This window comes from Strix uralensis, chromosome 2, assembly GCF_047716275.1.
Source record: "Strix uralensis isolate ZFMK-TIS-50842 chromosome 2, bStrUra1, whole genome shotgun sequence".
Lineage (NCBI taxonomy): Eukaryota > Metazoa > Chordata > Aves > Strigiformes > Strigidae > Strix > Strix uralensis.
In genome coordinates this window covers 87176186-87197660 of record NC_133973.1, presented here as the reverse complement: position 1 = coordinate 87197660, position 21475 = coordinate 87176186, and positions in this window count along the sequence as shown.

Here is a 21475-nt window from a genome sequence, read left to right as displayed (position 1 = left end):
GTATTGTGTATTGGTAGCAGCATAAAAAGCAGGAAGCCTGCATTACATCCAAAGTGATCTCTCACCTCTGAAGTAGTCTAGAGCAGATTACAGAGTAGGCCAGCTGCCCTGGATGACAGACCGGGTTGCAACCCTGTGTGCTGTGAGAACAGTGTCTGTGGCCAGTAGCCTGAAAAACAGTGATGCCCTGGGGGAAGTGTGGTAGATTATTGCAGTGTCACAGATGCCTTAATGTTCCTAATGCTAAGGACCCTTCATTTGCAATTCTGTGATTTGGTTTTCACTTGCATCTGCATAACCTGTCACCTAAATTGCTATGGCTGTATTTTTCTAAAGCTATTGTGGCAATGTTTTTCCCTTGTTGCTTTCATGGATACTTATGAGTAGATATCTAGTAAAACATAAGTTGAGTCCATCAAGTCATTTATCAGCAAGGAGTTTTCTTCTGATTGTTTAAAAGATAACAATAAATTTTATGTCTACTAAAATGGATTGAAAAATAAAAGAAAAAATATATGGAGATTTTAAAAAAATGGAACAGTTGTTCTATTTTGTTGTGTTATACCTTGATTATTATTTTTTTTTTCTTCCTTGCTATGTCTGTATCCTTTAGAATTTCTCTCAGGTACCTTTAAAATAATCATATGACATCAAGTTAGTTTCTGGATTAGGTGACCAGTTTGGGTGCATCTTTTCTTACCCCCTTAATCATAAGGCAACACGTATTGAAAGATATCAAAATGTTTATGTATGTGTGCTTCTGTTCAACACATTAAAACCCCTTGGAATTCTTCATATATTTGCTTATCTCAGAAGTATGGTTACAGTTATAGTTACCTAACAATGCAGGTCCAAAGAAATAGGACTTTTACTCCCTTGCACCTGTTCTTTTTTCTTTTTTTTCCTTCTAATTCTTGATCATTGGTATAATCCTGACAGATTCTTACAGATACAAAGATCAACTTTCTTGTAATGTTCCTGTGAGCCAGTTCTACATGGCTACAAATGAATGCAGGAAAAAGGAAAGACAGGTTCATGGTTATGTCTTGCATTATTTGCATTGGTAGAACCTTATCAGCTTGATATGAAGTTATTCCAACAACTCTGTCAAATATAAAGGCAAGAGTGGATTAACGTTCCAATCTTAAATTTGCATTTGAAACTGATCACTGAATAAGCAATCACAGGTGAATCCACTCAGCTAAATTCAGAATACTAGTAGTAAACAATTTAACAACCCTTTAGATTCCTCTTAGAAAACAGAGGAAAACAAACAATTCAAAGATTCATCTGAATAATTTCCAGTTTCTTCTATGAAACATAGCTAGGAAAAACAAACAAACAAACAAACAAAAACAAACAAAAAACCCCACCAAAAAACACACACACAATAACCAAAACACACACACACAATAAAAGAAACCACCAAAACAAACTGGTTTTCTTCGTTGACATAAAAGGACTCCAGAACACTATCTCAGATGTAAGTTCCAAGTAAAATGGATTCCATTCTTTCTATATGGGATGCAGATTTAAAATGATTGCTCCTGTCTTATAATGCTTGGTAGGACAAATTATCCAGGGGTGAAATGTAAGACACTAAGACATGAAATACTAAGATGTGAAATTACTTAGAAACCAATACCTGCTTTGCAGAAGCTGTGGCTATTAAATGTGTGATTTCTGTTAAATTCCTGAGTATATTTAGAAAAGCAGAAGTGAAAAGGTCAAAACACAGTTTCTTAAGTCCTCATTTAATAAATCACTACACTAGATATACAACTCATGGGCTTAGAATCCTTGATTTAAAATCCTTCATTTGAAAGCAAGAAGAGTAAAGTCAAATTGAAAAACTGACTTGAAACAGTTGCTTGGTAATATGTGATTATGAGTTTTGATGACTGCTCAGGTATAGACAAGAAAATAATGACCTATTCCAGAAATATTTATACCAAAATCACAGTAACCTCTAGGTATATTTTATCATTCACATTTTAAGAATTTTGAAACTGTTGTAACTGGTGTACAAAATAAGAGTCTGTTCCTTTTTTGTCCAGACCAGGGTGGAAAACTGAGAATTAAGCAGTTGCAAATCAAGATTTGCTGCCTAAATATAGGAATATATATTATTCCTAAAAGCTACCATGTCATAAAAGATTATTTGTACCATTTTCATTATATGATAGATGCCATTCCTGTTTCAAGAATAAAAGTGTGGACTTCTGTGTTTACAGAAGATATATTCCCATAGTCTTTATTATAAAAATGTGTTTAGGAACTTCACTTTATGCACATATAGTATACATGCATATTGATTTAATTATAGAAAATTCATATATATTTTCTGGGCTACTGTTTTCTATACATTATATTTTGACAGTTGGGAAAAAACCTAATGTTTTTTTACTTGTTCTCTGTTCATAATACATCAACACTATGCTCATTTAAGTTAACTGAATTGTATATGTTAGAATGTTAATATGAAAGTATTTCTGACCACATACTAATTTACAGAACAACGACACTTCTCACTCTGAATGCATGAAACATACAGTGTGCTATCACTTAATGTGCTATGAGAAAGTACTCAAAAACAGAAAATGAAGAATTTCAAAATCATATTTTCTTCCATAAGTATGCATTCAAGTAAATTCAATTAACTGAATATTTGACTAATGATATTGTAGCATTAGAAAAGACAGAAATATTACAAAAAACTTCCTTACTGTGCACAGTTGGTTTTTTTAACTGATCTGAAAAGCTTACAGGCATTTAATATTATAGCCAACATTTTCAGCTGTCTTTAGATCTTTTGTGGGTTGGACTGAAAGGAAAAAAGTGATTAGCTGCTTTATTCTTCCTGTCTTTAAAACTTTGGATTTCTTTCTACTTATTTCTCAATATGTCCTTTATGACTAACATCTAAGGATAGATTCTATCAATTAAGATTTTGTCCTTTAGGTGTCATAGAGTAGTATAGATTACCAGAATCTCTGAAACCTCTACTGATAAATGAACACAATAAAAAGGTTGCCAATTCCACACTTACACTTTTATTGATAATATTACTGAAATATAATAGCCAGTGTGAAGATTTTACATAGGATAAAGCTTATTTAAAAAAAAAAAAAATATTATTATGGAGGCATGAAGAATTAAGGTTGAATATTTTCAAACTAAGCTAATATCCCCAGAAGAAAAATACTACACCATGAAATGAACTCTGCTATGTAGGTCAGATCAGATGATCTAATGGTTCCTTCTGGCCTTAAGTCTGTGATACTGTGAAATTTCCCATCTTGTCACAGTGTAGAATTGTTTTGTTGAAGAAGCTATAGGTTCAGCTTCAGACTAGGGATCAGATGGAGATGACTCTGGAAGGGACAACAGCAATGAGGTTTGGGGAATCAGAATCAAATCCAATACATCAAAAGTGACAAGACAGAGGAAAAGATAAGTGTGAATTTAAAACCCAGGAAAGTAAGTGGCAGGAAAATAAAAGGAGGCATTAGAAAGTTTAGCTGTGTTAAATGATCTAAATGCAACATATTAGAGAGTTCTAGCTTTCTCCTGTTTTTCATAAGGCACATGCTTCCTTTTGTAGCTCACTGTGCTTGACTGCTTACTGCTTCGTTGTGCACACATTGATGTGATTCTACAAAAGGTTTCCCTGTGCTCTGTATGACCTGGGATTTGCAAGTAAATTGATTAGTCTTGCTACCTTATAAAGTCATTGTCTTGCTTGGTAAAGAAGAGCCTGTTTCTTGTGAGATCCATCTGCTCTACTGGCTGGCAACTCCCCAGAGTGGCAGAAATCCAACCCCTGGCCAGGTTTCCAAAAGTCAGAAGAAAGCACAGTTTTTGTAAACCTAACTGGAAGGGCATGACAGGCATCTGACAATGAAAATCAAAGGCTTTGTGGGAAATACGGTCACATTAGCACTGAGCTATTCAATTAGCCTATTGTGATGAGGATTGTACTGTTTCATGTTTACTATTTACACCATGGCAACTATGGTATCAGTACTCATCTCTCATCAGTAAATGGTAACTGTCAGTATCCCTATGGTTTGGCAAAGCACATGATAGACTTCTGTGAGAGACAAGCATTTTCTAGCCCACTGAGAAGCAAGTTGTTAACATAAAGATACAAAAAATTCACTAAAGATTTTGGAAACAGAAGTCTGAACTGGAGTTGAACACCAGTATAAGCAGGATATTCTAGGCTGCTGGCATAATCACCCTCTTCACAGAACAATGGCTTTTATCCTGAAGATGGTTCAGAGAAATACAGATAAGCTTGCAATTTATGGCAAAATGCAAAACTAAATCCCTAAATTAATGTGAAACTCTTCTTCTTCTCTCTTCTCTGAGCCTTGCTACTTTTTATTATTTCACAATTTACTTTTCTTGGTTCTAAATATGTTTGTGTGCTTTTTTCTGTGTTTTGTATTTGTTCGTACCTATGCACAGTATTATCAAAGTCTGCTAAAGATAAACACACAAACGCAGATCTAGAATCTACTCATATTTTTACCATGAAATGTTTTTCTATTTCACAGCTTTCAGATCCCAAATATTTTTACTCCTGTTGTTCTCCAAAGTAAGCCATCTACCCCACCATGTAAAATTCTACCCCAGTCTTAGTTTTGACCCATTAAAAGGAAAAATACCAAAAATTCCATGAAATCTAGTGGTAAGGTAGCTTTTATCTATGACTAATGACAAAAAAAAAGTAAGAATTTCAGTGATAAGGAGCAGTACAAAAATATAAAGCCAAGTTAGAAAAGTTTTGAGTAGAAACCAATAGCAGTAAGACTGAATGTAGATCCTCTGTAATTATTAAACATTATGAGTATAATTTGTTTGGGGTTTTTTTAAGTATAAGAAACCAAGTAATATATATCACTTGTCACTTAAGGAAGAACATTTTAAAAGTTTATCTATTGTGTTGTACTATAATATACTAAGTTTCACAAGTAAAGCAATTAACATGCTAGCTCTGTTGTTTCCTCAAAATACTTGGATACATAGTAGATGCCTTTTAATAAAAAAAAATCAGAAGAGTACAATATGGTTTGCTTAACTCAGTCAATCACTGAATGGAATTAATAAAGACTTAGAACCCCAGAAGACAATAATATCTACCCACACAAAAGGATAGAGGTGAGGCAGTGGGTGAGTTGTGTAGTCAGATATATCGAATTTCAGGGACAATCCCATCTAGCTATTTTAGGCAATAATACTCCCCCATTGAAGATATAAGACAGATGGCTGTGTCTGTGGACAATGTTCTCTGCTGAACTGACTATGTAATGTAACAGTCAGAAATACTGGATGTTTCCATGCTTTCAGGACACTGTCTGTACAGAGGTCCTTAGAATATAAGAACTTGTTGGAGGAGATTAAATTGATCACTCTCATTTCAAAATCTCAATTTAGTAGTTACAGATGTTTCTTCAGAAACTGGAGGTCCTGTTGTTCAAGTTAATATCAACTTGGATGAATCTGAACAAGGTGTTCTGAAAGGAAAGAGAGCACAGACACCAAGACAGGAAGATTCCCACTTTATAGTTTTGTGACCTAGGTACTCAGCTTTATATAAAAGGTCACCATGACCCCTCAGCAGAGTTCATGTACATATCTACATACGCTTAATTTTCTGTAAAGCAAAGGGTGGGACATGGGCACCTGTATCCTTACAATAGACACTTTTGTGATGTAGGATAATCGATCACACATTTAATAAGTTTAGTCACCTACGTGTTTAGACAGTCTTGAACTTGTTTGTTTCTATAGTATTATTTACTGAGTTTTAGGCAATTATGCCCAATATGACTAATGCTATTTGTCTTTTTAATAGAAAATACCAGTCATTCAAATCAGACTTTCTCTGTAACCTTTAGACCAAAAGATTCTTTTAGACACAAAGAAGCATCTGTCACACATTGGTTCTGGCTGTATTAAAAGCACTGTTTGATCCTCATTCCTTTACAATAGGACACGTAACATCAGTATGTTCCAGAAAAGAAACAAGTAGATATAAAATTCAAATAAATATTTGAGCATTACATCAGGTGCCTTCTGTTCCCCTGAATTACTGGCTGGCTGTCAAAAGTCAGTATATCTGCCAAACTCATTGTGCATTTTGGCTCACTGGATGCTAATAAAAATGCAAATCCTCCATAGAAAGCTAAAGCCATTGGCATATTTCAGTACTTGCAGTAATCTCATGCTTATTATTTAATACTTCCACCACTTGACCTGTAGCCTTGTATATTCAGTCTGAGATTTCTGAAAACTTTTGGTGGTGCAACAGATACAGAGGGAAGCACTGTTTTCTGCACCATGGATCAGGGAATATATAATCATATTGCCTAAATTTCCCTGATCCTCTTGGTGGAAATACTCATGACATACCTCAATACAAGTTGCATAGTGTATGTGTTTGCAGCGGTAAAGATAATTGTCACACCTCAGTAAGTCACAATGTGCACTCACTTTTTCAACCTGGTAGAGTACTACTTCTATGGCAATGACACTACATACAGGTATCCGGTAAAGAAAATTATGTATTCAATGTATATTCTGGGAAGCAAAAAGACAAGAACATTATAATAGCTTAGTATGAAATTCAGGGTAGAAAAGTCTTCCAACAATCCAGTCAGATATTTTTGGTGGGGGTCTTCTTGGAAGCAGATTCTTTATCTAAAATTACCATTAGCAGAATATGTGTCTTCCTTGGAACACCCAGTCCTACTGCTTTTCATGTCTCCCAAACATAGAATGGTTTGAGTTGGAAGGGACCTTAAAGATCATCTAGTTCCACCCCCACTGCCATGGGCAGGGACACATTCCACTAGATCAGGTTTATCAAGACCCCATCCTAGCTGGTTTTGAACACTTCCAGGTCATCCACAGCCTCTCTGGGCAACTGCTGTAGTGTCTCACCACCCTCACAATAAAGCATTTCTTCCTTATATCTAATCTAAACCTACCCTCTTTCAGTTTAAAGCCATTACCCTTTGTCCTATCACTACACTCCCTGAAAAGAGTCCCTCCCCATCTTTCCTGTAGGTCCCCTTTAAGTACTGGAAGGCTGCAGAGGCATGGTGACCATCACTAACTGGCTCAGACTTGGTCAGAGGTGGGTCTGACTCGCAGTCAGGGGAGCTTTCGAGAAGCTTCTCACAGAGGACCACCTCTGTAACCCCCTCCTCTGTTACCAAAAACCCTGCCACACAAACCCAGCACAGAGCTGTTGACCACAACTCTTTGAGTGATACCATCCAGCCAATTCCTTATCATCTGAGTGGTCCATCCGTCAAATACATGTCTCTCCAATTTAGAGACAGGATGTTCTGCAGGACAGTGTCAAATGCTTTGCACAAGTCCAGGTAGATGACATCAGCTGGTCTTCCCTTATCCACCAGTCCTGTAACCCCATTGTAGCAGGCCACTTTATTTGTCAGGCATGATTTGCCCTTAGTGCAGCCATGTTGATTGTCCCCAGTCACCTCTTTATTTTCCATGTGCCCTAGCATAGTTTCCAGGAGGATACGCCCCATGATCTTGCTGAGCACAGGGATGAGACTGACTGGCCTGTTGTTCCGTGGGTATTCCTTTTTTCCTTTTTAAAAATTGAGGTTATGTTACCCCTTTTGCAGTCCCTGGACTGCCACAACTTCTCAAATATCATGAGTACTGGCTTAGCCTTCTAAATTCTCCAAACTATTAGATGTTTGAGAAAAAGGTAGAAGAAGAAGGTGCACATTTATCTCAGTCTATGACATACAGTTTAGGTGGGAGTGACATGTGTCTTTAGACTCAGGAGCACAGATCTTCCAGGTCTCCCATGGAACAATTTCCAATTCCTTCTTTATCCTCCTGTAGAGATGCATGTTTCCTTCCCTTTCCTTGAGACGGAATCAAATATGTCATTGTCATGCCTGATATGTTCTCAAAGATATCTGTAAATTTGTTCTCCACAGACCCCACAGAACCTCTCCAGATAAGCTATTCTAGTAATTCGTTATTCCTCCCGTTAAAACATATTTTCAGGTGTTATGCTGAAATAGTGCATTTCTCTTCTTTCCTCCTACACACAAGATTTGAACCATGAATACCTTTGGTATTGTTTTTTATCCAGACCCATTGACAGCTCTGTGTTTTGTAATATTCATGATGAAATACAGTTATATCTAGTCTTAAAGACTTTCTTAATTATTTTCTGTTTTTTTTCAAAGTTAAGAGTCTTTAAACCAAGAAATTTTATAGATAATAAATCTGACCTTTTTGATATCATTTCAATAGTTGCAAAACAACAACTGAAATAAATATTATCTTAATATAAAAAAGCCATAAATTAAATGGGGCAAAAATGTCATGTTATTCTTGAAAAAGAATTATCAATAATAGTAAATCAGCCAGGAATTTTGATGCAATGAAATGACCTGACTAAAAGGAAATCTATATAACCCACCTTCAAGACTTTAATAAAAGAATGAAATTAGCAGCCGAATTATTTATAAATAAGGAAGATCAAACACGCTGCAGACCAAGCAGATTGTATTGACCAGTTTAGATTGTGTTACATTACAGATCATAACAAGTCAAAAGTACAACTCCAATAGCAATAGCTGTTGAGAACTGAAATTTCACAAAAGGTAAAAAAAAATAAAGGTAAAAAAAAAGTTAGAGATTTCATTCCAAAACAATATATTGTCATGAAAACAGTGAAGTTAATACATAATCTGTATTGGAGTCTCACAAAGTATAACAGTATGCTACTTTCCAGTATGTACATACAACCACTTTTCAGTACATAAAGTCTCAGTGTACTCTTAGTATGTTTCTGGGCTCCTTACAGCCTCCATATACGGATGGGAGGTGGATGGACAAGGATAGTTTATTAGCATATTGCACAATGATAGGATTGAGTACTAGTCAGTAGTAGTCTACTGGGTGAACATACAATAGCAAATAATAACATGAACAGGAAAGACATCTTATGGTGAATATCTGTGTTTGCAATGTGGAGATCGGGGGATGGTACTTTGGTCAAGGACAGGCAAGTCAATGTAAGTAGACTTCTGTATTAGTCTTTCTGCTTGCATATGACAGTTTCTTCCACTTGTTGACTATTTAGATATTAATCACTGAAGTAGCATCTGACTATTCCTATAGAGTAGCTAAAAAGTATAGAGTAGTAGCTAAAGACTAGAACTTCTCCTTGTTGCATATATCTGTCTCAGATTAAAATATTAACACAGTAATGATTTAGTAGCAAATCAAGTTAATGACTAGCAGCACTTAATCATTAAACAATTTAAGGATTTACAAAATAATTCAATAAAATATGTTATGATTAAAATAGCAACTTAACTACAGATTTAAAAACTACGCGATTCACACTAACTTACTATAAAGTATCCTAAATCTATATATATATGTGTATATTCATAAACACAAGATGTACAAACACACAGACAGAAAAAAGTATTTAGATCCAATGAAATAGGTATGTACTCACACTCGTGAAAACAATTGTCTATACGCAAACACATCGGTAGGTAGAGAGGTGGGTGAAAGAGAAGCTAGCCTACAGTTAAAATTTCCCTCTTCTCAAGTTTAGAGTAAATACTCACCATGCATCAGCATTCCTCTAACGGGCAATAATTGAGACTCAAGGGGGTCAACTTTGCCCTGGCACTTCATCAGCTGTGATGGCAGACGGTACGTCAAGGAGTTGATACCTGAGAGGTGTCCCAGCTCAGAGGAGATGCTGGTCACAGGCCCGCTGCCATCCAGGAGAGCTCAAAGGGTCTCACTTAGGGTTACTATTTGTAGCATCCAAGATAACTGACTTTCATCAGGTACTTTTCCACTGTGGCCCAACTCAAGTGATGAAATATTCTGGTATTTTCTACCAGTTGTGCAGGCCTGGAACTTGCTGGATCTGCAGTTCTGTTATCACCTTCCTTCAGCCACGTTCCAGGTACTGATGTACCAGGCTGTCAGGAGGTCATAGACTGTTATTACCACTCCCAAGTGATAGGGAGAGCAGGAGCCAGGCACATCAAGTGGGTGCTTTAACACTCTAGTCCACTGCCAGATGCCACCACTGCATCTATACTGCCCTAGGTCGGTATGCAGCCCAGGAAGGGGGGTTGGAATCACATCAAGCACCGAGTGGCCCAGCAAGGAGCAGGGGGGGGACTGGCAGTACCGCAATATCCTATAAGTATTATAACAATAACCAGGAACATTTCTTGAACTCTGTAGTCTGTTAGGCCAACTCCATAGAAGATTTGATCACTGCCTGATGCTTGGTTATTGCCTGACCTTTTTGGAAAGTTGCTTATTTATTTTTTATGAAACTTAGTGTAATCACTTGTAGAACTGTAAATATTTAAGTTGGGTGTATCTTTCCAAATATCTACAATTTATGTTAAGAAATTGTTCTTTTTCTAAAATCAAAGAATGACACAATTATCTGAGTACTATAGAATAAATGTGAGTGTTTTGCTAATCGTTTGACTTTCCTAATGAATTTGAAGGTTTTTGTTCCCTCTAGGTTCTATTATATCACATTGGATTATAGCTAGTCCACTTGTATCAGCAGACTGTTTGCCTCACTAAATAGAACACTAATGTGTACCAAATGGATTATAAGATTTTTTAATTATTATTACATTAGTTTTAGTATGACTGGAAGCAGTTGAATTGTACTGGTGAAAGACAAGATTTCAGAAAAAATTTTAAAATTTCAGAAAAAATTAAAAGTTACAACTCTCAGAAAGAAATTATGGAAATAAAGTGTAGTCCCTGAAAGCAACACTTTAAGAAGCTTTTAAAAAGTTGCTGCCTGGGTATGAAAGAGAAATTATGGAAAAAACCTCACGCTTTCTGTGTGTATGTATGTCTTGCAAGTAATAGTGAAGAACATGTTTTGAGTGCAGTATGTACAAGTACAGAGGTCACCAGTCTGAGGGAAAGGTCTCTCTTCTGCTGGTGAATGACAGCCCCTGGTGGAGCAACCTAAGACAAAGCAATATTTGTAAGACTGAAACCCAAAAATTTCTTTGAATAATAAAACACTGGCATAGCAAGAAGAAGCTGAAAAGTTCAGTTCTTAATGCAAGATGAATCTGTAATGCAAACCAGATGGAAAGTTCTCTTCAAGAGTAAGTAGTAAAGTAACCCATGCCTTTGTATTCTTGCAATGCTGAAAAATGTATTGTGACCATCACATCTGTAAGAATAGGCTTAGTGAATATGACAGAGTGATTATTCCTACTTGTCACACCACATATCTTGCCATCTGTGAATCTAAATTTTAAATAGACTATGACACAAAGATTTTCCTTCAATGTCTTCCTAAACTGCAGTAGCCACCATCTTTCTATTACCAAAACTAGAAAGGTTTTTTCTAGTTTTTTTCTTGAAAGGTTTCAAGGTGACCTCTGTTAATATACACTGCACCTAAATAATTTTCTGCTGTACTTTTATTTATTACACATCATTTATCTAAACATGAATTTAGAAAAAATATTTAATAAACATATGTGTGAAGAAAGTAGAAGAGATTTTCTGTGTTAGCGAGAGTCCACCAAAACGCATTTTAAACTTACATCGTTACAAATTGTGTTGTTACCTTAAGGCTATGGCTGACTGTTATTTTTCAGTGAAGGACAACTGCATATTTGTGATTTCATTTGTATTTCCATTTCATATGAATTTCATTTTTACTCATTATTTTATAAATAGCAGGAGTTCTGGTTTTATTTATGAGTATGTAAACATTTTTTAAAAAATAATTGTAGCTATTGAAATACCTTTTTTATTTACTATTTTTTTCTATTGTTTATATCTCTTTGGAGTTGTTTAGTAAAGGTTTGGGAGAGGAATTCATGTGACCAGAGTTTGTCTTCTGTATGAACTGATCATTCTTGACTTCTTTTTTTACAAATAAAGAGAAATGGCCATTTTTGGGGTTAACATCTTATCACATGACTACAAAAAGCATAGAGGCTCAATGCAGTTGCCTTAGTGTAGGCACGTTATGCTTGCTAATCCACATTATAGTCTCTAGAACATTTGCCTCAGATTGGCAGATAAGACTCAGGAACATTCCGTTTTCAAGCTGCAGAAGAGAATCTAGGAGGACTAGCTAAGTGTCTTAAATGGTGTTAGAAACCTTTATGCAGCAAATGGAGCTCAGGGACATAAGGTCTTATGTAGGTATCTACAAATGTTTACACTTAGAGTAGTCATATTCTTTTATAGATAGTTATAATTAATAAAGATGCTTCATTCTCAGCACTGAATGGAGGAGGTTTGCTTTTTTACTGTTGGTTTATCAATTTCCTTCAGTCTGATTTCTAGATTATATATCACTTAAAGGTGCACCATATGGTACATGATTGAGAAGGGTAAGGAGTAAGTGAGTTTTAGAACTGCTTTTATAGTCAACCTGTTCTTGGCTATTCCTCAACAGGATGTCTGACACATTCACACCAACATAAATAGCTCCCTCCCTCACAAAAATGGAAGAGGGTGTCCTCAGAAGACAATCTTCAACAAGGTTTGAATAATGTTGGCAGAGTTCTCCATCCCATGATTTGGGATTATTGGATGTTCCTGTGTGAAGTGCCCATACAAGTTAAAAGAGATCGTACATTTCTGAGTTTATCTGAGTGCTACTATGTGGCCCAATTCATAGAAAGACACCATACATTTAACAATAACTAGTTCCAAGGAGAAGAACATCATTAGAGGAAATGTCTCACTTTTTCTTCCTGGAAAATAAGACAATGCTATATTTTATTTTAAGAGTGTATTTTGTGGTGCAAGTGAGAGACGTGCTGAGAAAATCTATGAAGTAAATAGCTAATAACCATATTCAGTGAAAGCAGATAGTATGTTCTCACAAATGAAAATAGTGAAGTCCTCTAAAGAAATATAAAAAGTACAATTTTTGTACTGATTATTGATTCTAATTGCAGAATTTTTGGAGTCGTTGCAGCAATATCAGTAACGTCAGCAAATTTGCTATTATCACTTTGACATTTATTGATCTGTGCTTCTCATGTTAATTCTCTCATATTTTAACAAAATGTGCACTAGTTTTCATTGTTTCATAATGTTGATTCATTAGTTAGATGATCTATTACTTTGTGAAAGTAATAGAAATCTGAAGAGAAAATTTCTTTTCAAAAATAGAAAAAATCTTGCACTTCTATGTTTTTGTTGTTCCTGTGCACTTTGCTTGGTTGAGAAATAATGTGAATGCATGTATAGACTGCCAAAACATTAGACATTAGACTGCCAAAAAAGAATATGATGAGTAGAAGAAAGAATAAGATTTATTTTGGTAGTCGTTACTTAGATGTGTTTATTAGAGATAAGTGTGAATACAGAAGACATCAAAGCCTGTCATAGAAAATGCTATTATTGTCAAGTCTGAAAGTTTGCTTATTCTTTCTAATATTCTGAATGTGTTGCTTGCAACTTATTTCGAAGGGTGAATGCCTTATGACAAAAACATGACAGAAGAAGGTTGGAAATTAAAAATGCTGAGATCTGGCATATCTACATAGAAAAGGCAAAATCAGAAAACTAGGGGAAAGTCTGCACATTTGGAGTGCTAAAGCTAGAGAAAACTACCCTTATAGATCTTCCACTCACGTCTTCTGATGACTAAGCACTGCAGAGGTGGCTGCATAATAGCAGTAGGAGTGGAAAGATTTTGATTGCTAAAGCAAGCACAGATTGAAATGTCAGATAGGAAACACTAAGATGTCTCTGTCTTTTGCCTTAAGGTAGGCATCCCTATGCAAAAGTTTGCATTTATTATTTATGAAGCACATTGTTGAGTTACAGACCCACTGCTTCATAAGGAGCCCTGTGTAGGTCCTTACAACTGCAGGAATATACTGAGTGCAAGTTTCCCATGACTTAGTTTTTGCTAATGATAACTAAAGCACAGATAATTGCCTTAGAGTATTATGCTTGTTGAGAGGTAGATGAGCAGCAGTCATACATCCTCATGTCCTCACTTCATGATAGGGTAGAGAAAGGAGAAATAGGAAGTTCATAGGAAGTTTTATGATCAACCCTGACACATTCAAGCTGAAAAGGAAGTTCCTTGGCCTCCTTTTCTTCCATTTTATGCTAGTATAAGAACTAATTAAATTTTGTTTCTGGATTAGAAATTTGGGGTTATAAAGTATAAGGAAACCAAAGACTTGTTTTCATCCCTCCTGTTCCAAAGCTCTTTTCTTTCAGCTAATGCCTACTAATGGCTGCTATTTGCTATGATCTCAGTCTGAACATGACATTTTGTTTGAGTTGTTTCATGCCACAGACAGTAATGACCAAAAATTTTCAAAAAGAAAAATTCACAATGGATCTTCTATTGCCAAGAAACAGTACAAGAATATAGTTATTTTTTACAGTGCTTTTAACAGCAATTATGACTTTTTATTACTATTAAAAGAAAATGATAGAACTAGGTAGTTAATTTAAACAAGAACTGACTACTTCCTAGTTCTTAGGGCCTTCTAAATATTGTTAGCTTGTATGTCAGGCTGCAGGAAGCTTTGTAAGTAAATCTTACAAGGTGCATTCCTGGAAAAAAAGTTTTGTGCCATAATAGGACAGAAGAGATTTTTTTGCTCAGTCAGTGGATCTCTCTGATACAAACCCTAAGAGAATCAGACCCAGTTAATAATTCTTCAGTATATTCAGACACTTTTATTTTTACCTGGAGCATTAAAAACTTCCAGTGAATTGCAGCTATATAAGCCTTAATTTCATAAAACTAAAGACAGAGGTATATAGCCGCTTAGTGTGTATGCATAGTACAAAATCTTTATCTACTCCAACTATTATAAAAGTCACACTAATTGATTAAGTCTGAAGTTCATCAGTAAATCTTGGATCAATTCTTAAATACCCACCAGACTGTATTTTAAGTATATGTAGTATCACACTATATGATTTGTGTCCTTTCTGTATTTTCCTAAAAAAAGAAAAAGTGAGCTGAGCCACATGCAAGCTAACTTAAAAAAAAAAAAAAAAAAAAAAAAGGACAAAGAAAGTATTACCTTCCACAACTTCCATATATGCTTTCAGCCATTTGCCACTATTCCTATCCCTTTCCATCTTTGTCACACATGAAAAGGATCTTCTTCACCAAAATGACAACAATGTAGTTAAACCTAGAGACGCCTTTGAGCAGCTTTTTTTACAGGATGGGTATGAGATTTTCTGCATCCACTTGTGCCTGAATCACCAACAGAAGTACTGGCTGTGTCATGTCCTGCTCAGACAAGGGAGACAAGTGACTCAGATTCGTAAATCCCCAACGGAGCAGACAACGGTGAGACAAGTCTCAAAGTCCAAACATTTATTAACTATCCACAATGTACTAATTGGACACACGATAATTGGCTAAGTATATAACGAGTTGTGGCAAGCAATACAGTATGCCTGGCGTTTCTTAATGATAGTGAAGGAAAAGGGGAAAAAAAGAAAGGAGGGAGATAGAGGGAGTAGAGATCACTGGTCTGGGTTCCTGTGTCAATCCCACCAGCGAGGGTTCCAGGAGGCATCTGTCTTCTTCACTCCACTGCACTCTCTGCCCCACCCCCCCTTTCCTCCCCCTTGATTTATACCCACTTTCCTTGGGTCCGTCCACTAGGTCAACCCACATACCTACTTATCCCATGTAGTGGGAGGGGTAAGGTGTTTCATGGGATAATGTAATTAGCATGATCTTGTTAAGTCTTCATTAGCATATTCAGGGGCATCAACTTTAATATGCATTTCACTGATAATGAAGCAAAGGTCATTCACCGGACAGATGGCCCTTGAAATTTGTCCAGGTGCACCAGAGCAGAACCGTCCTGTCTCCACAGGGCTCCCTCCTCCAGCTGCATCCTGTGTTATTCAGGCAGCCTTATCAGCTTCGACCTCCACACCATCCACCCCATGACGTATTGTCTTGCGAGTGTTTGAGGCATTCCTTAGCTCAGAGGGCCTCAACTTTTATCTCTTTCTCAGGCTGTTTTTCTCACTGTCTGAGGCCTGTTGTTTCATCTCTCACAGGCTGTGCCAAAACAGTACCATTCAACAAGATGAGAATGCAGGTTGAGAGGATGAGGCTTTTTTCCCCCATTTTTTGGAGGTCATGTGAAAATGCAAATGAGGCAAGCAAAGTGTATGCGAGAAGGATTTGCTGTGTCTGGCTACAGGGAGAAGGTGGATAGCTAGGGAAACCAAGATTCTCCGCTGGGCTGCATAGGGAGAAGCATGCTTTGGGAGGAGCATGCTAGCCTGTAGCCGTAGGGACTTCCCTGGCCAGTGATGTGTGCTTCACTGCTTCCATGCCTCTTCTCTCACAGCATCTTTATCTCAGTTTCACTCCATGCTTCTTTATTCTTCTTTCTGTATCCTCCCATTACACTTGTGTTTTCAATGTCATCACTTTTTTCATTTTTCTTACCACTGAACCTATAACTTTCTTATTGTTTCCCCATTTCCCACCAATCTCTATTACTGATATATTTGTGTTTTAAGATGAAGTGCTAAGGCTTGGACAACAGGCCGAAGACAGAGTTGACCTATAGATGAATCCTGTATATTTTATAACTGATAACCATTGTGCTAGTAGGTATTGTACTAAGTTATAACAACCCACTTATGCTGGTGTAAAAAGTGCTAAAGCATTGAAATACTGCAGCCTGAACAACAGGCCCCAAGCTGAAGCTGCTAACTTAGCATGTAGTCATTAATAAAATATGTAAACTCGCTAGCGAAAGACAAAATATAATCAGTAGAGGGGAGAGAATGTATCCAACTTTCCTTTCGCAGCCTTGTTCAAGGCTGAGAACCCAAGTATTTGGCCTTGTTAGAAACTCCCTTGGTTACCCCCCTGAGCCCTGGTCAGGCTTCAGGTGGAATCCAACAGGAGAATGAAACCAGAAACTTTCCGCTCAAAACAAAGGTGACAGTTATTCTGGCTTGTTGATCTCTGGTATATAAGGCTGGGCCCGTTTGCAGTGACTCCGGATGCCTCACCTATGGGTGGACACACCGCGTAGGATTTCCCACTTGCCGGGACAGGCTCTCCAAATCCTCGCTGTAACCGGGGCTCCCCAGCATCTGCGGATCTGGATAATGATGATAATATATGCAAGTGGTGATGTATTTCTCTTAATTACTATTCTCTCTCTCTCTCGTGTAGTAATGATTTAATGCTTTACTCTGTTTGTTGCTTTAAGTGCACTATTCTGCTTCTTCTTACTGCATGTTCTCTGTATTACGCTGTTACATTACTTGGTTATTACCAGTAAAGTACACCTACTCTTTTCACTCAGGTGTATGAGTTTAACTGGTATCCTTAATCAGCAAAACATAAGCTCTTCCCAACACCAGTGTCTGATCTGTCCGTTTAGATCATAAACTCTATTCAGTGAACGTGCTTAATTGTAATAAAATTCATTGAAATGGTTGATTTAGGTTCACAGAATCACAGAATCATCTAGGTTGGAAAGGACCTTGAAGATCATCTAGTCCAACCATTAAGCTAACACTGACAGTTCCCAACTACACCATATCCCTAAGTGCTATGTCAACCCAACTCTTAAACACCTCCAGGGATGGGGACTCCACCAACTCCCTGGGCAGCCCATTCCAACGCCTAACAACCCGTTCTGTAAACAAATGCTTCCTAATACCTAATCTAAACCTTCCCTGGTGCACCTTGAGGCCATTACCTCTTGTCTGATTACTTATTACTTGGTTAAAGAGACTCATCCCCATCCCTCTGCAACTTCCTTTCAGGTAGCTGTAGAGGGCGATGAGGTCTCCCCTCAGCCTCCTCTTCTCAAGACTAAACAACCCCAGTTCCCTCAGCCGCTCCCCGTATGACATGTGCTCCAGACCCTTCACCAGCTTCATTGCCCTTCTCTGGACACACTCGAGTAATTCAATGTCCTTTTTGTAGTGAGGGGCCCAAAACTGAACACAGGAGTCGAGGTGCGGCCTCACCAGTGCCGAGGACAGGGGTAAGATTGCTTCCCTGTCCCTGCTGGCTATGCTATTTCTGACACAAGCCAGGATACCATTGGCCTTCTTGGCCACGTGGGCACACTGCTGGCTCATGTTCAGCCGGCTGTCAATCAACACCCCCAGGTCCCTCTCTGACTGGCAGCTCTCCAGCCACTCCTCCCCAAGCCTGTAGCGCTGCTGGGGGTTGTTGTGGCCGAAGTGCAACACCCGGCATTTGGCCTTATTGAAACTCATACACTTAGCCTCAGCCCATCACTCCAGCCTGTCCAGATCCCCCTGCAGAGCCTCCCTACCCTTGAGCAGATCAGCACTCCCACCCAACTTGGTGTCATCTGCAAACTTACTGGGGGTGCACTCGATTCCCTTGTCTAGATCATCAATAAAGATGTTAAACAGGAGTGGTCCCAAAACCGAGCCCTGGGGGACACCACCTGTAACCGGATGCCGACTGAATTTAACTCCATTCACCACAACTCTTTGGGCCCGGCCATCCAGCCAGTTTTTTACCCAGCAAAGTGTGCAATCATCCAAGCCACGAGCAGTCAGTTTCACCAGGAGAATGCTGTAGGAAACGGTGTCAAAGGCCTTACTGAACTCAAGGTAAACAACATACACAGCCTTTCCCTCACCCAATAAGCAGGTCACCCTGTCATAGAAGGAGATCAGATTTGTCAAGCAGGACCTGCCTTTCATAAACCCATGCTGACTGGACCTAATCATCTGGTTGTCCCATATGTGTTGTGTGATGGTACTCTGGATGAGCTGCTCCATCAGCTTTCCAGGCACTGAAGTCAAGCTGACAGGCCTGTAATTTCCCAGATCATCCTTCCGACCCTTCTTATAGATGGGTGTCACATTGGCCAGTTTCTAATCTGTCGGGACCTCCCCATTCAGCCAGGACTGCTGGTAAATGATGGAAAGCGACTTGGCGAGCATCCCAGCCAGCTCCTTCAGCACCCTCAGGTGTATTCTGTCTGGTCCCATAGACTTGTGTGTGTCTGTGTGATGCAGTAGGTCACTGACTATCTCCTCCTGGATTGCTGGGGGGGGGGGGGGGGGGGGTGTCGTTCTCCCAGTCTCTGTCTTCTGGCTGAGGAGGCTGGATTCCCTCAATACAACTAGTCTTGCTATTAAAGACTGAGGCAAAGAAGGCATTAAGGACCTCAGCCTTCTCCTCATCACTTGTTACCATGTTAGGTTAAACACATTTAGGTTGGATTCAGGTTAAACACCCAAAAATAAATGGATCTGCTCACCTGATCACTCCTTCTCTCAGAAAATTAATTAGTAATGTATACAGTTTTGGATCAACATGTTTTGTTTTATTTGCTGCCTGCTTAACTAAGTCACTATAAGGGAATTTTGTACTGTCTCTTACCATTATACCACAGAGATAACATACAAAAGAGCAATCATCGGAACAATGTGACTGATAATACAGTCTCATATTCATTTTCTCCTCTGGAAATGAAAATATGTTTTGTTTCTTATTTTATAATGCAGACCATTTCACTGAGATGGTTTACAATATGACTCGACAGTTACACCATCAGCAAATGTCAGTGCATTTGTAGAAACAGGGAGCTCTGAAAGCAAAGTGAGGGGTGGCTAAAATTTCTTAAAAAGATTTTTCAGTGCAGAAAATATTCAGTTAGATTTACTGTCATAGAACTTCTTAAGAACTATTCTGAAAGGTATTCCTAAAATCACAGGTCAGATAATGTTAGAAAAACAAAATCCAGTAAAATCCCACTAGGCATTTGGAAAAAAATTGTTAGTGTTCCCCTTGTCAAATTCAGGGTTTGGACATGCAAGATTTCTCTACATCGTCTCATTCCACATCACCCCACCCTAATCTTCACTCTCTCAGGCTGTTCTCCTCCTTCCATTTCCTTTTGGTATTCCTACAAGAAGTAGTATTCAGCTCTAAACTGAGGCATTTGTGTCTAAGCATCTGCACATAGATGTTTACACAAAAGTCTAAATTCTCACAAAGTCAAGGAGATCCACTGAGCCCATTCATACGAGTCAGAACAACTTTTCAGTTTACCCTATAGATACAGATACTGATATCTTAATTTCTGTTTGCTGACTTGCCTGATATTTAGCCTTCTTAATGAAGTTAACTATAACTTCATTAAGATGCAGGGATTGTAATTTGTGTATAGTTATACAACTGTAGTTTATTTCCCAAATTTTCTGTTTTCTGCAGGTTGGGGTGGATTTTTTGTAATTTTTGTAATATACTTAGCCAGGAATGACTTATTCAGAAACTTGGCAGATCACCTAACCTTGTAATTGTGGAGATTTTTCTCCAAAACCTGGTTGATAATTAACTATCTATTGTCTCAGAGTCTGTTATATAAAACTGGAAGACCACAGACATGTTTTTTGATATTGGTTAAGTAATATTTTGCATTTGATAGTGATACTAGAAAGAACAGTCAAAACCTATTTAACATATTCAGAGAAGCGTATCTACAAGTATGATCAGATGTAAATAGCTTTTATTGGACTGGGTAGTAATATTTGAATATTTCTGTGTTTCTAAGATCACAGATTTACTTTCATATCTTTTTAAATATTTTTCTTCAGATCCCACACTTAATATTATATTTCATTATGTATTTTCTTGATTGTTTTTTTGGTTATTTGATGTATTTTAACTTCATATAATTCACCCAATTAGTAACAGCAGTAGTTACAAAAATAAGTAAAAAAATATTCCTAATAGAATTTGGAGGACACCAAAAAGAGTATTTTTATTTTTAGAACTGTTCCCTTAATGTGGAAGTCTTTGGCCTGTGTTGAAAGGGTTTATACTTTGTGTATAAGAAATATCAGACATCAATCAAAGATCCTTGAGTTGCCAAACTCATTATAGTTAGAAGAAGTTCTGAATCCAAACCTAAATATTTCTTTCTTTTCCTATTCATGTAAGTGACATTACTGTCAGTGTCATGAAAAACATTCCAATAGGTATTGCTGATCTTCAGTGACTGTCCCAGAACAGACATAAGAGAACAGAAAAGTTTTGTTTATTAACAGTGACAGTTCAGACAGCTAATTTTGCTGGTTTCTATATTCCTTTCAAGAATGAGAATTTGAAAGTAAAATTATTACCTCTTTTTTCCCAGGAAGATTTTGCTTTTTGCTAGTGTTATTTTAATCAGGGTACTTCTCACAGTGACGAAGGTTATAATTATTGTAAATGATCTATAGGTCTCAAACATTATCAAGATGGCTCAATTAGACTGCTTTTGTTGAAGTAAAAGAAACTGAAATTTCTGAAGCAATGAACTATCTTGGTCACTGCCTCTTCAACAAAATCTACATCATGTGTGTAAGAGCAAAGAACACAAATATACATACCTCTCTTAGACTTGGTCATATGGTG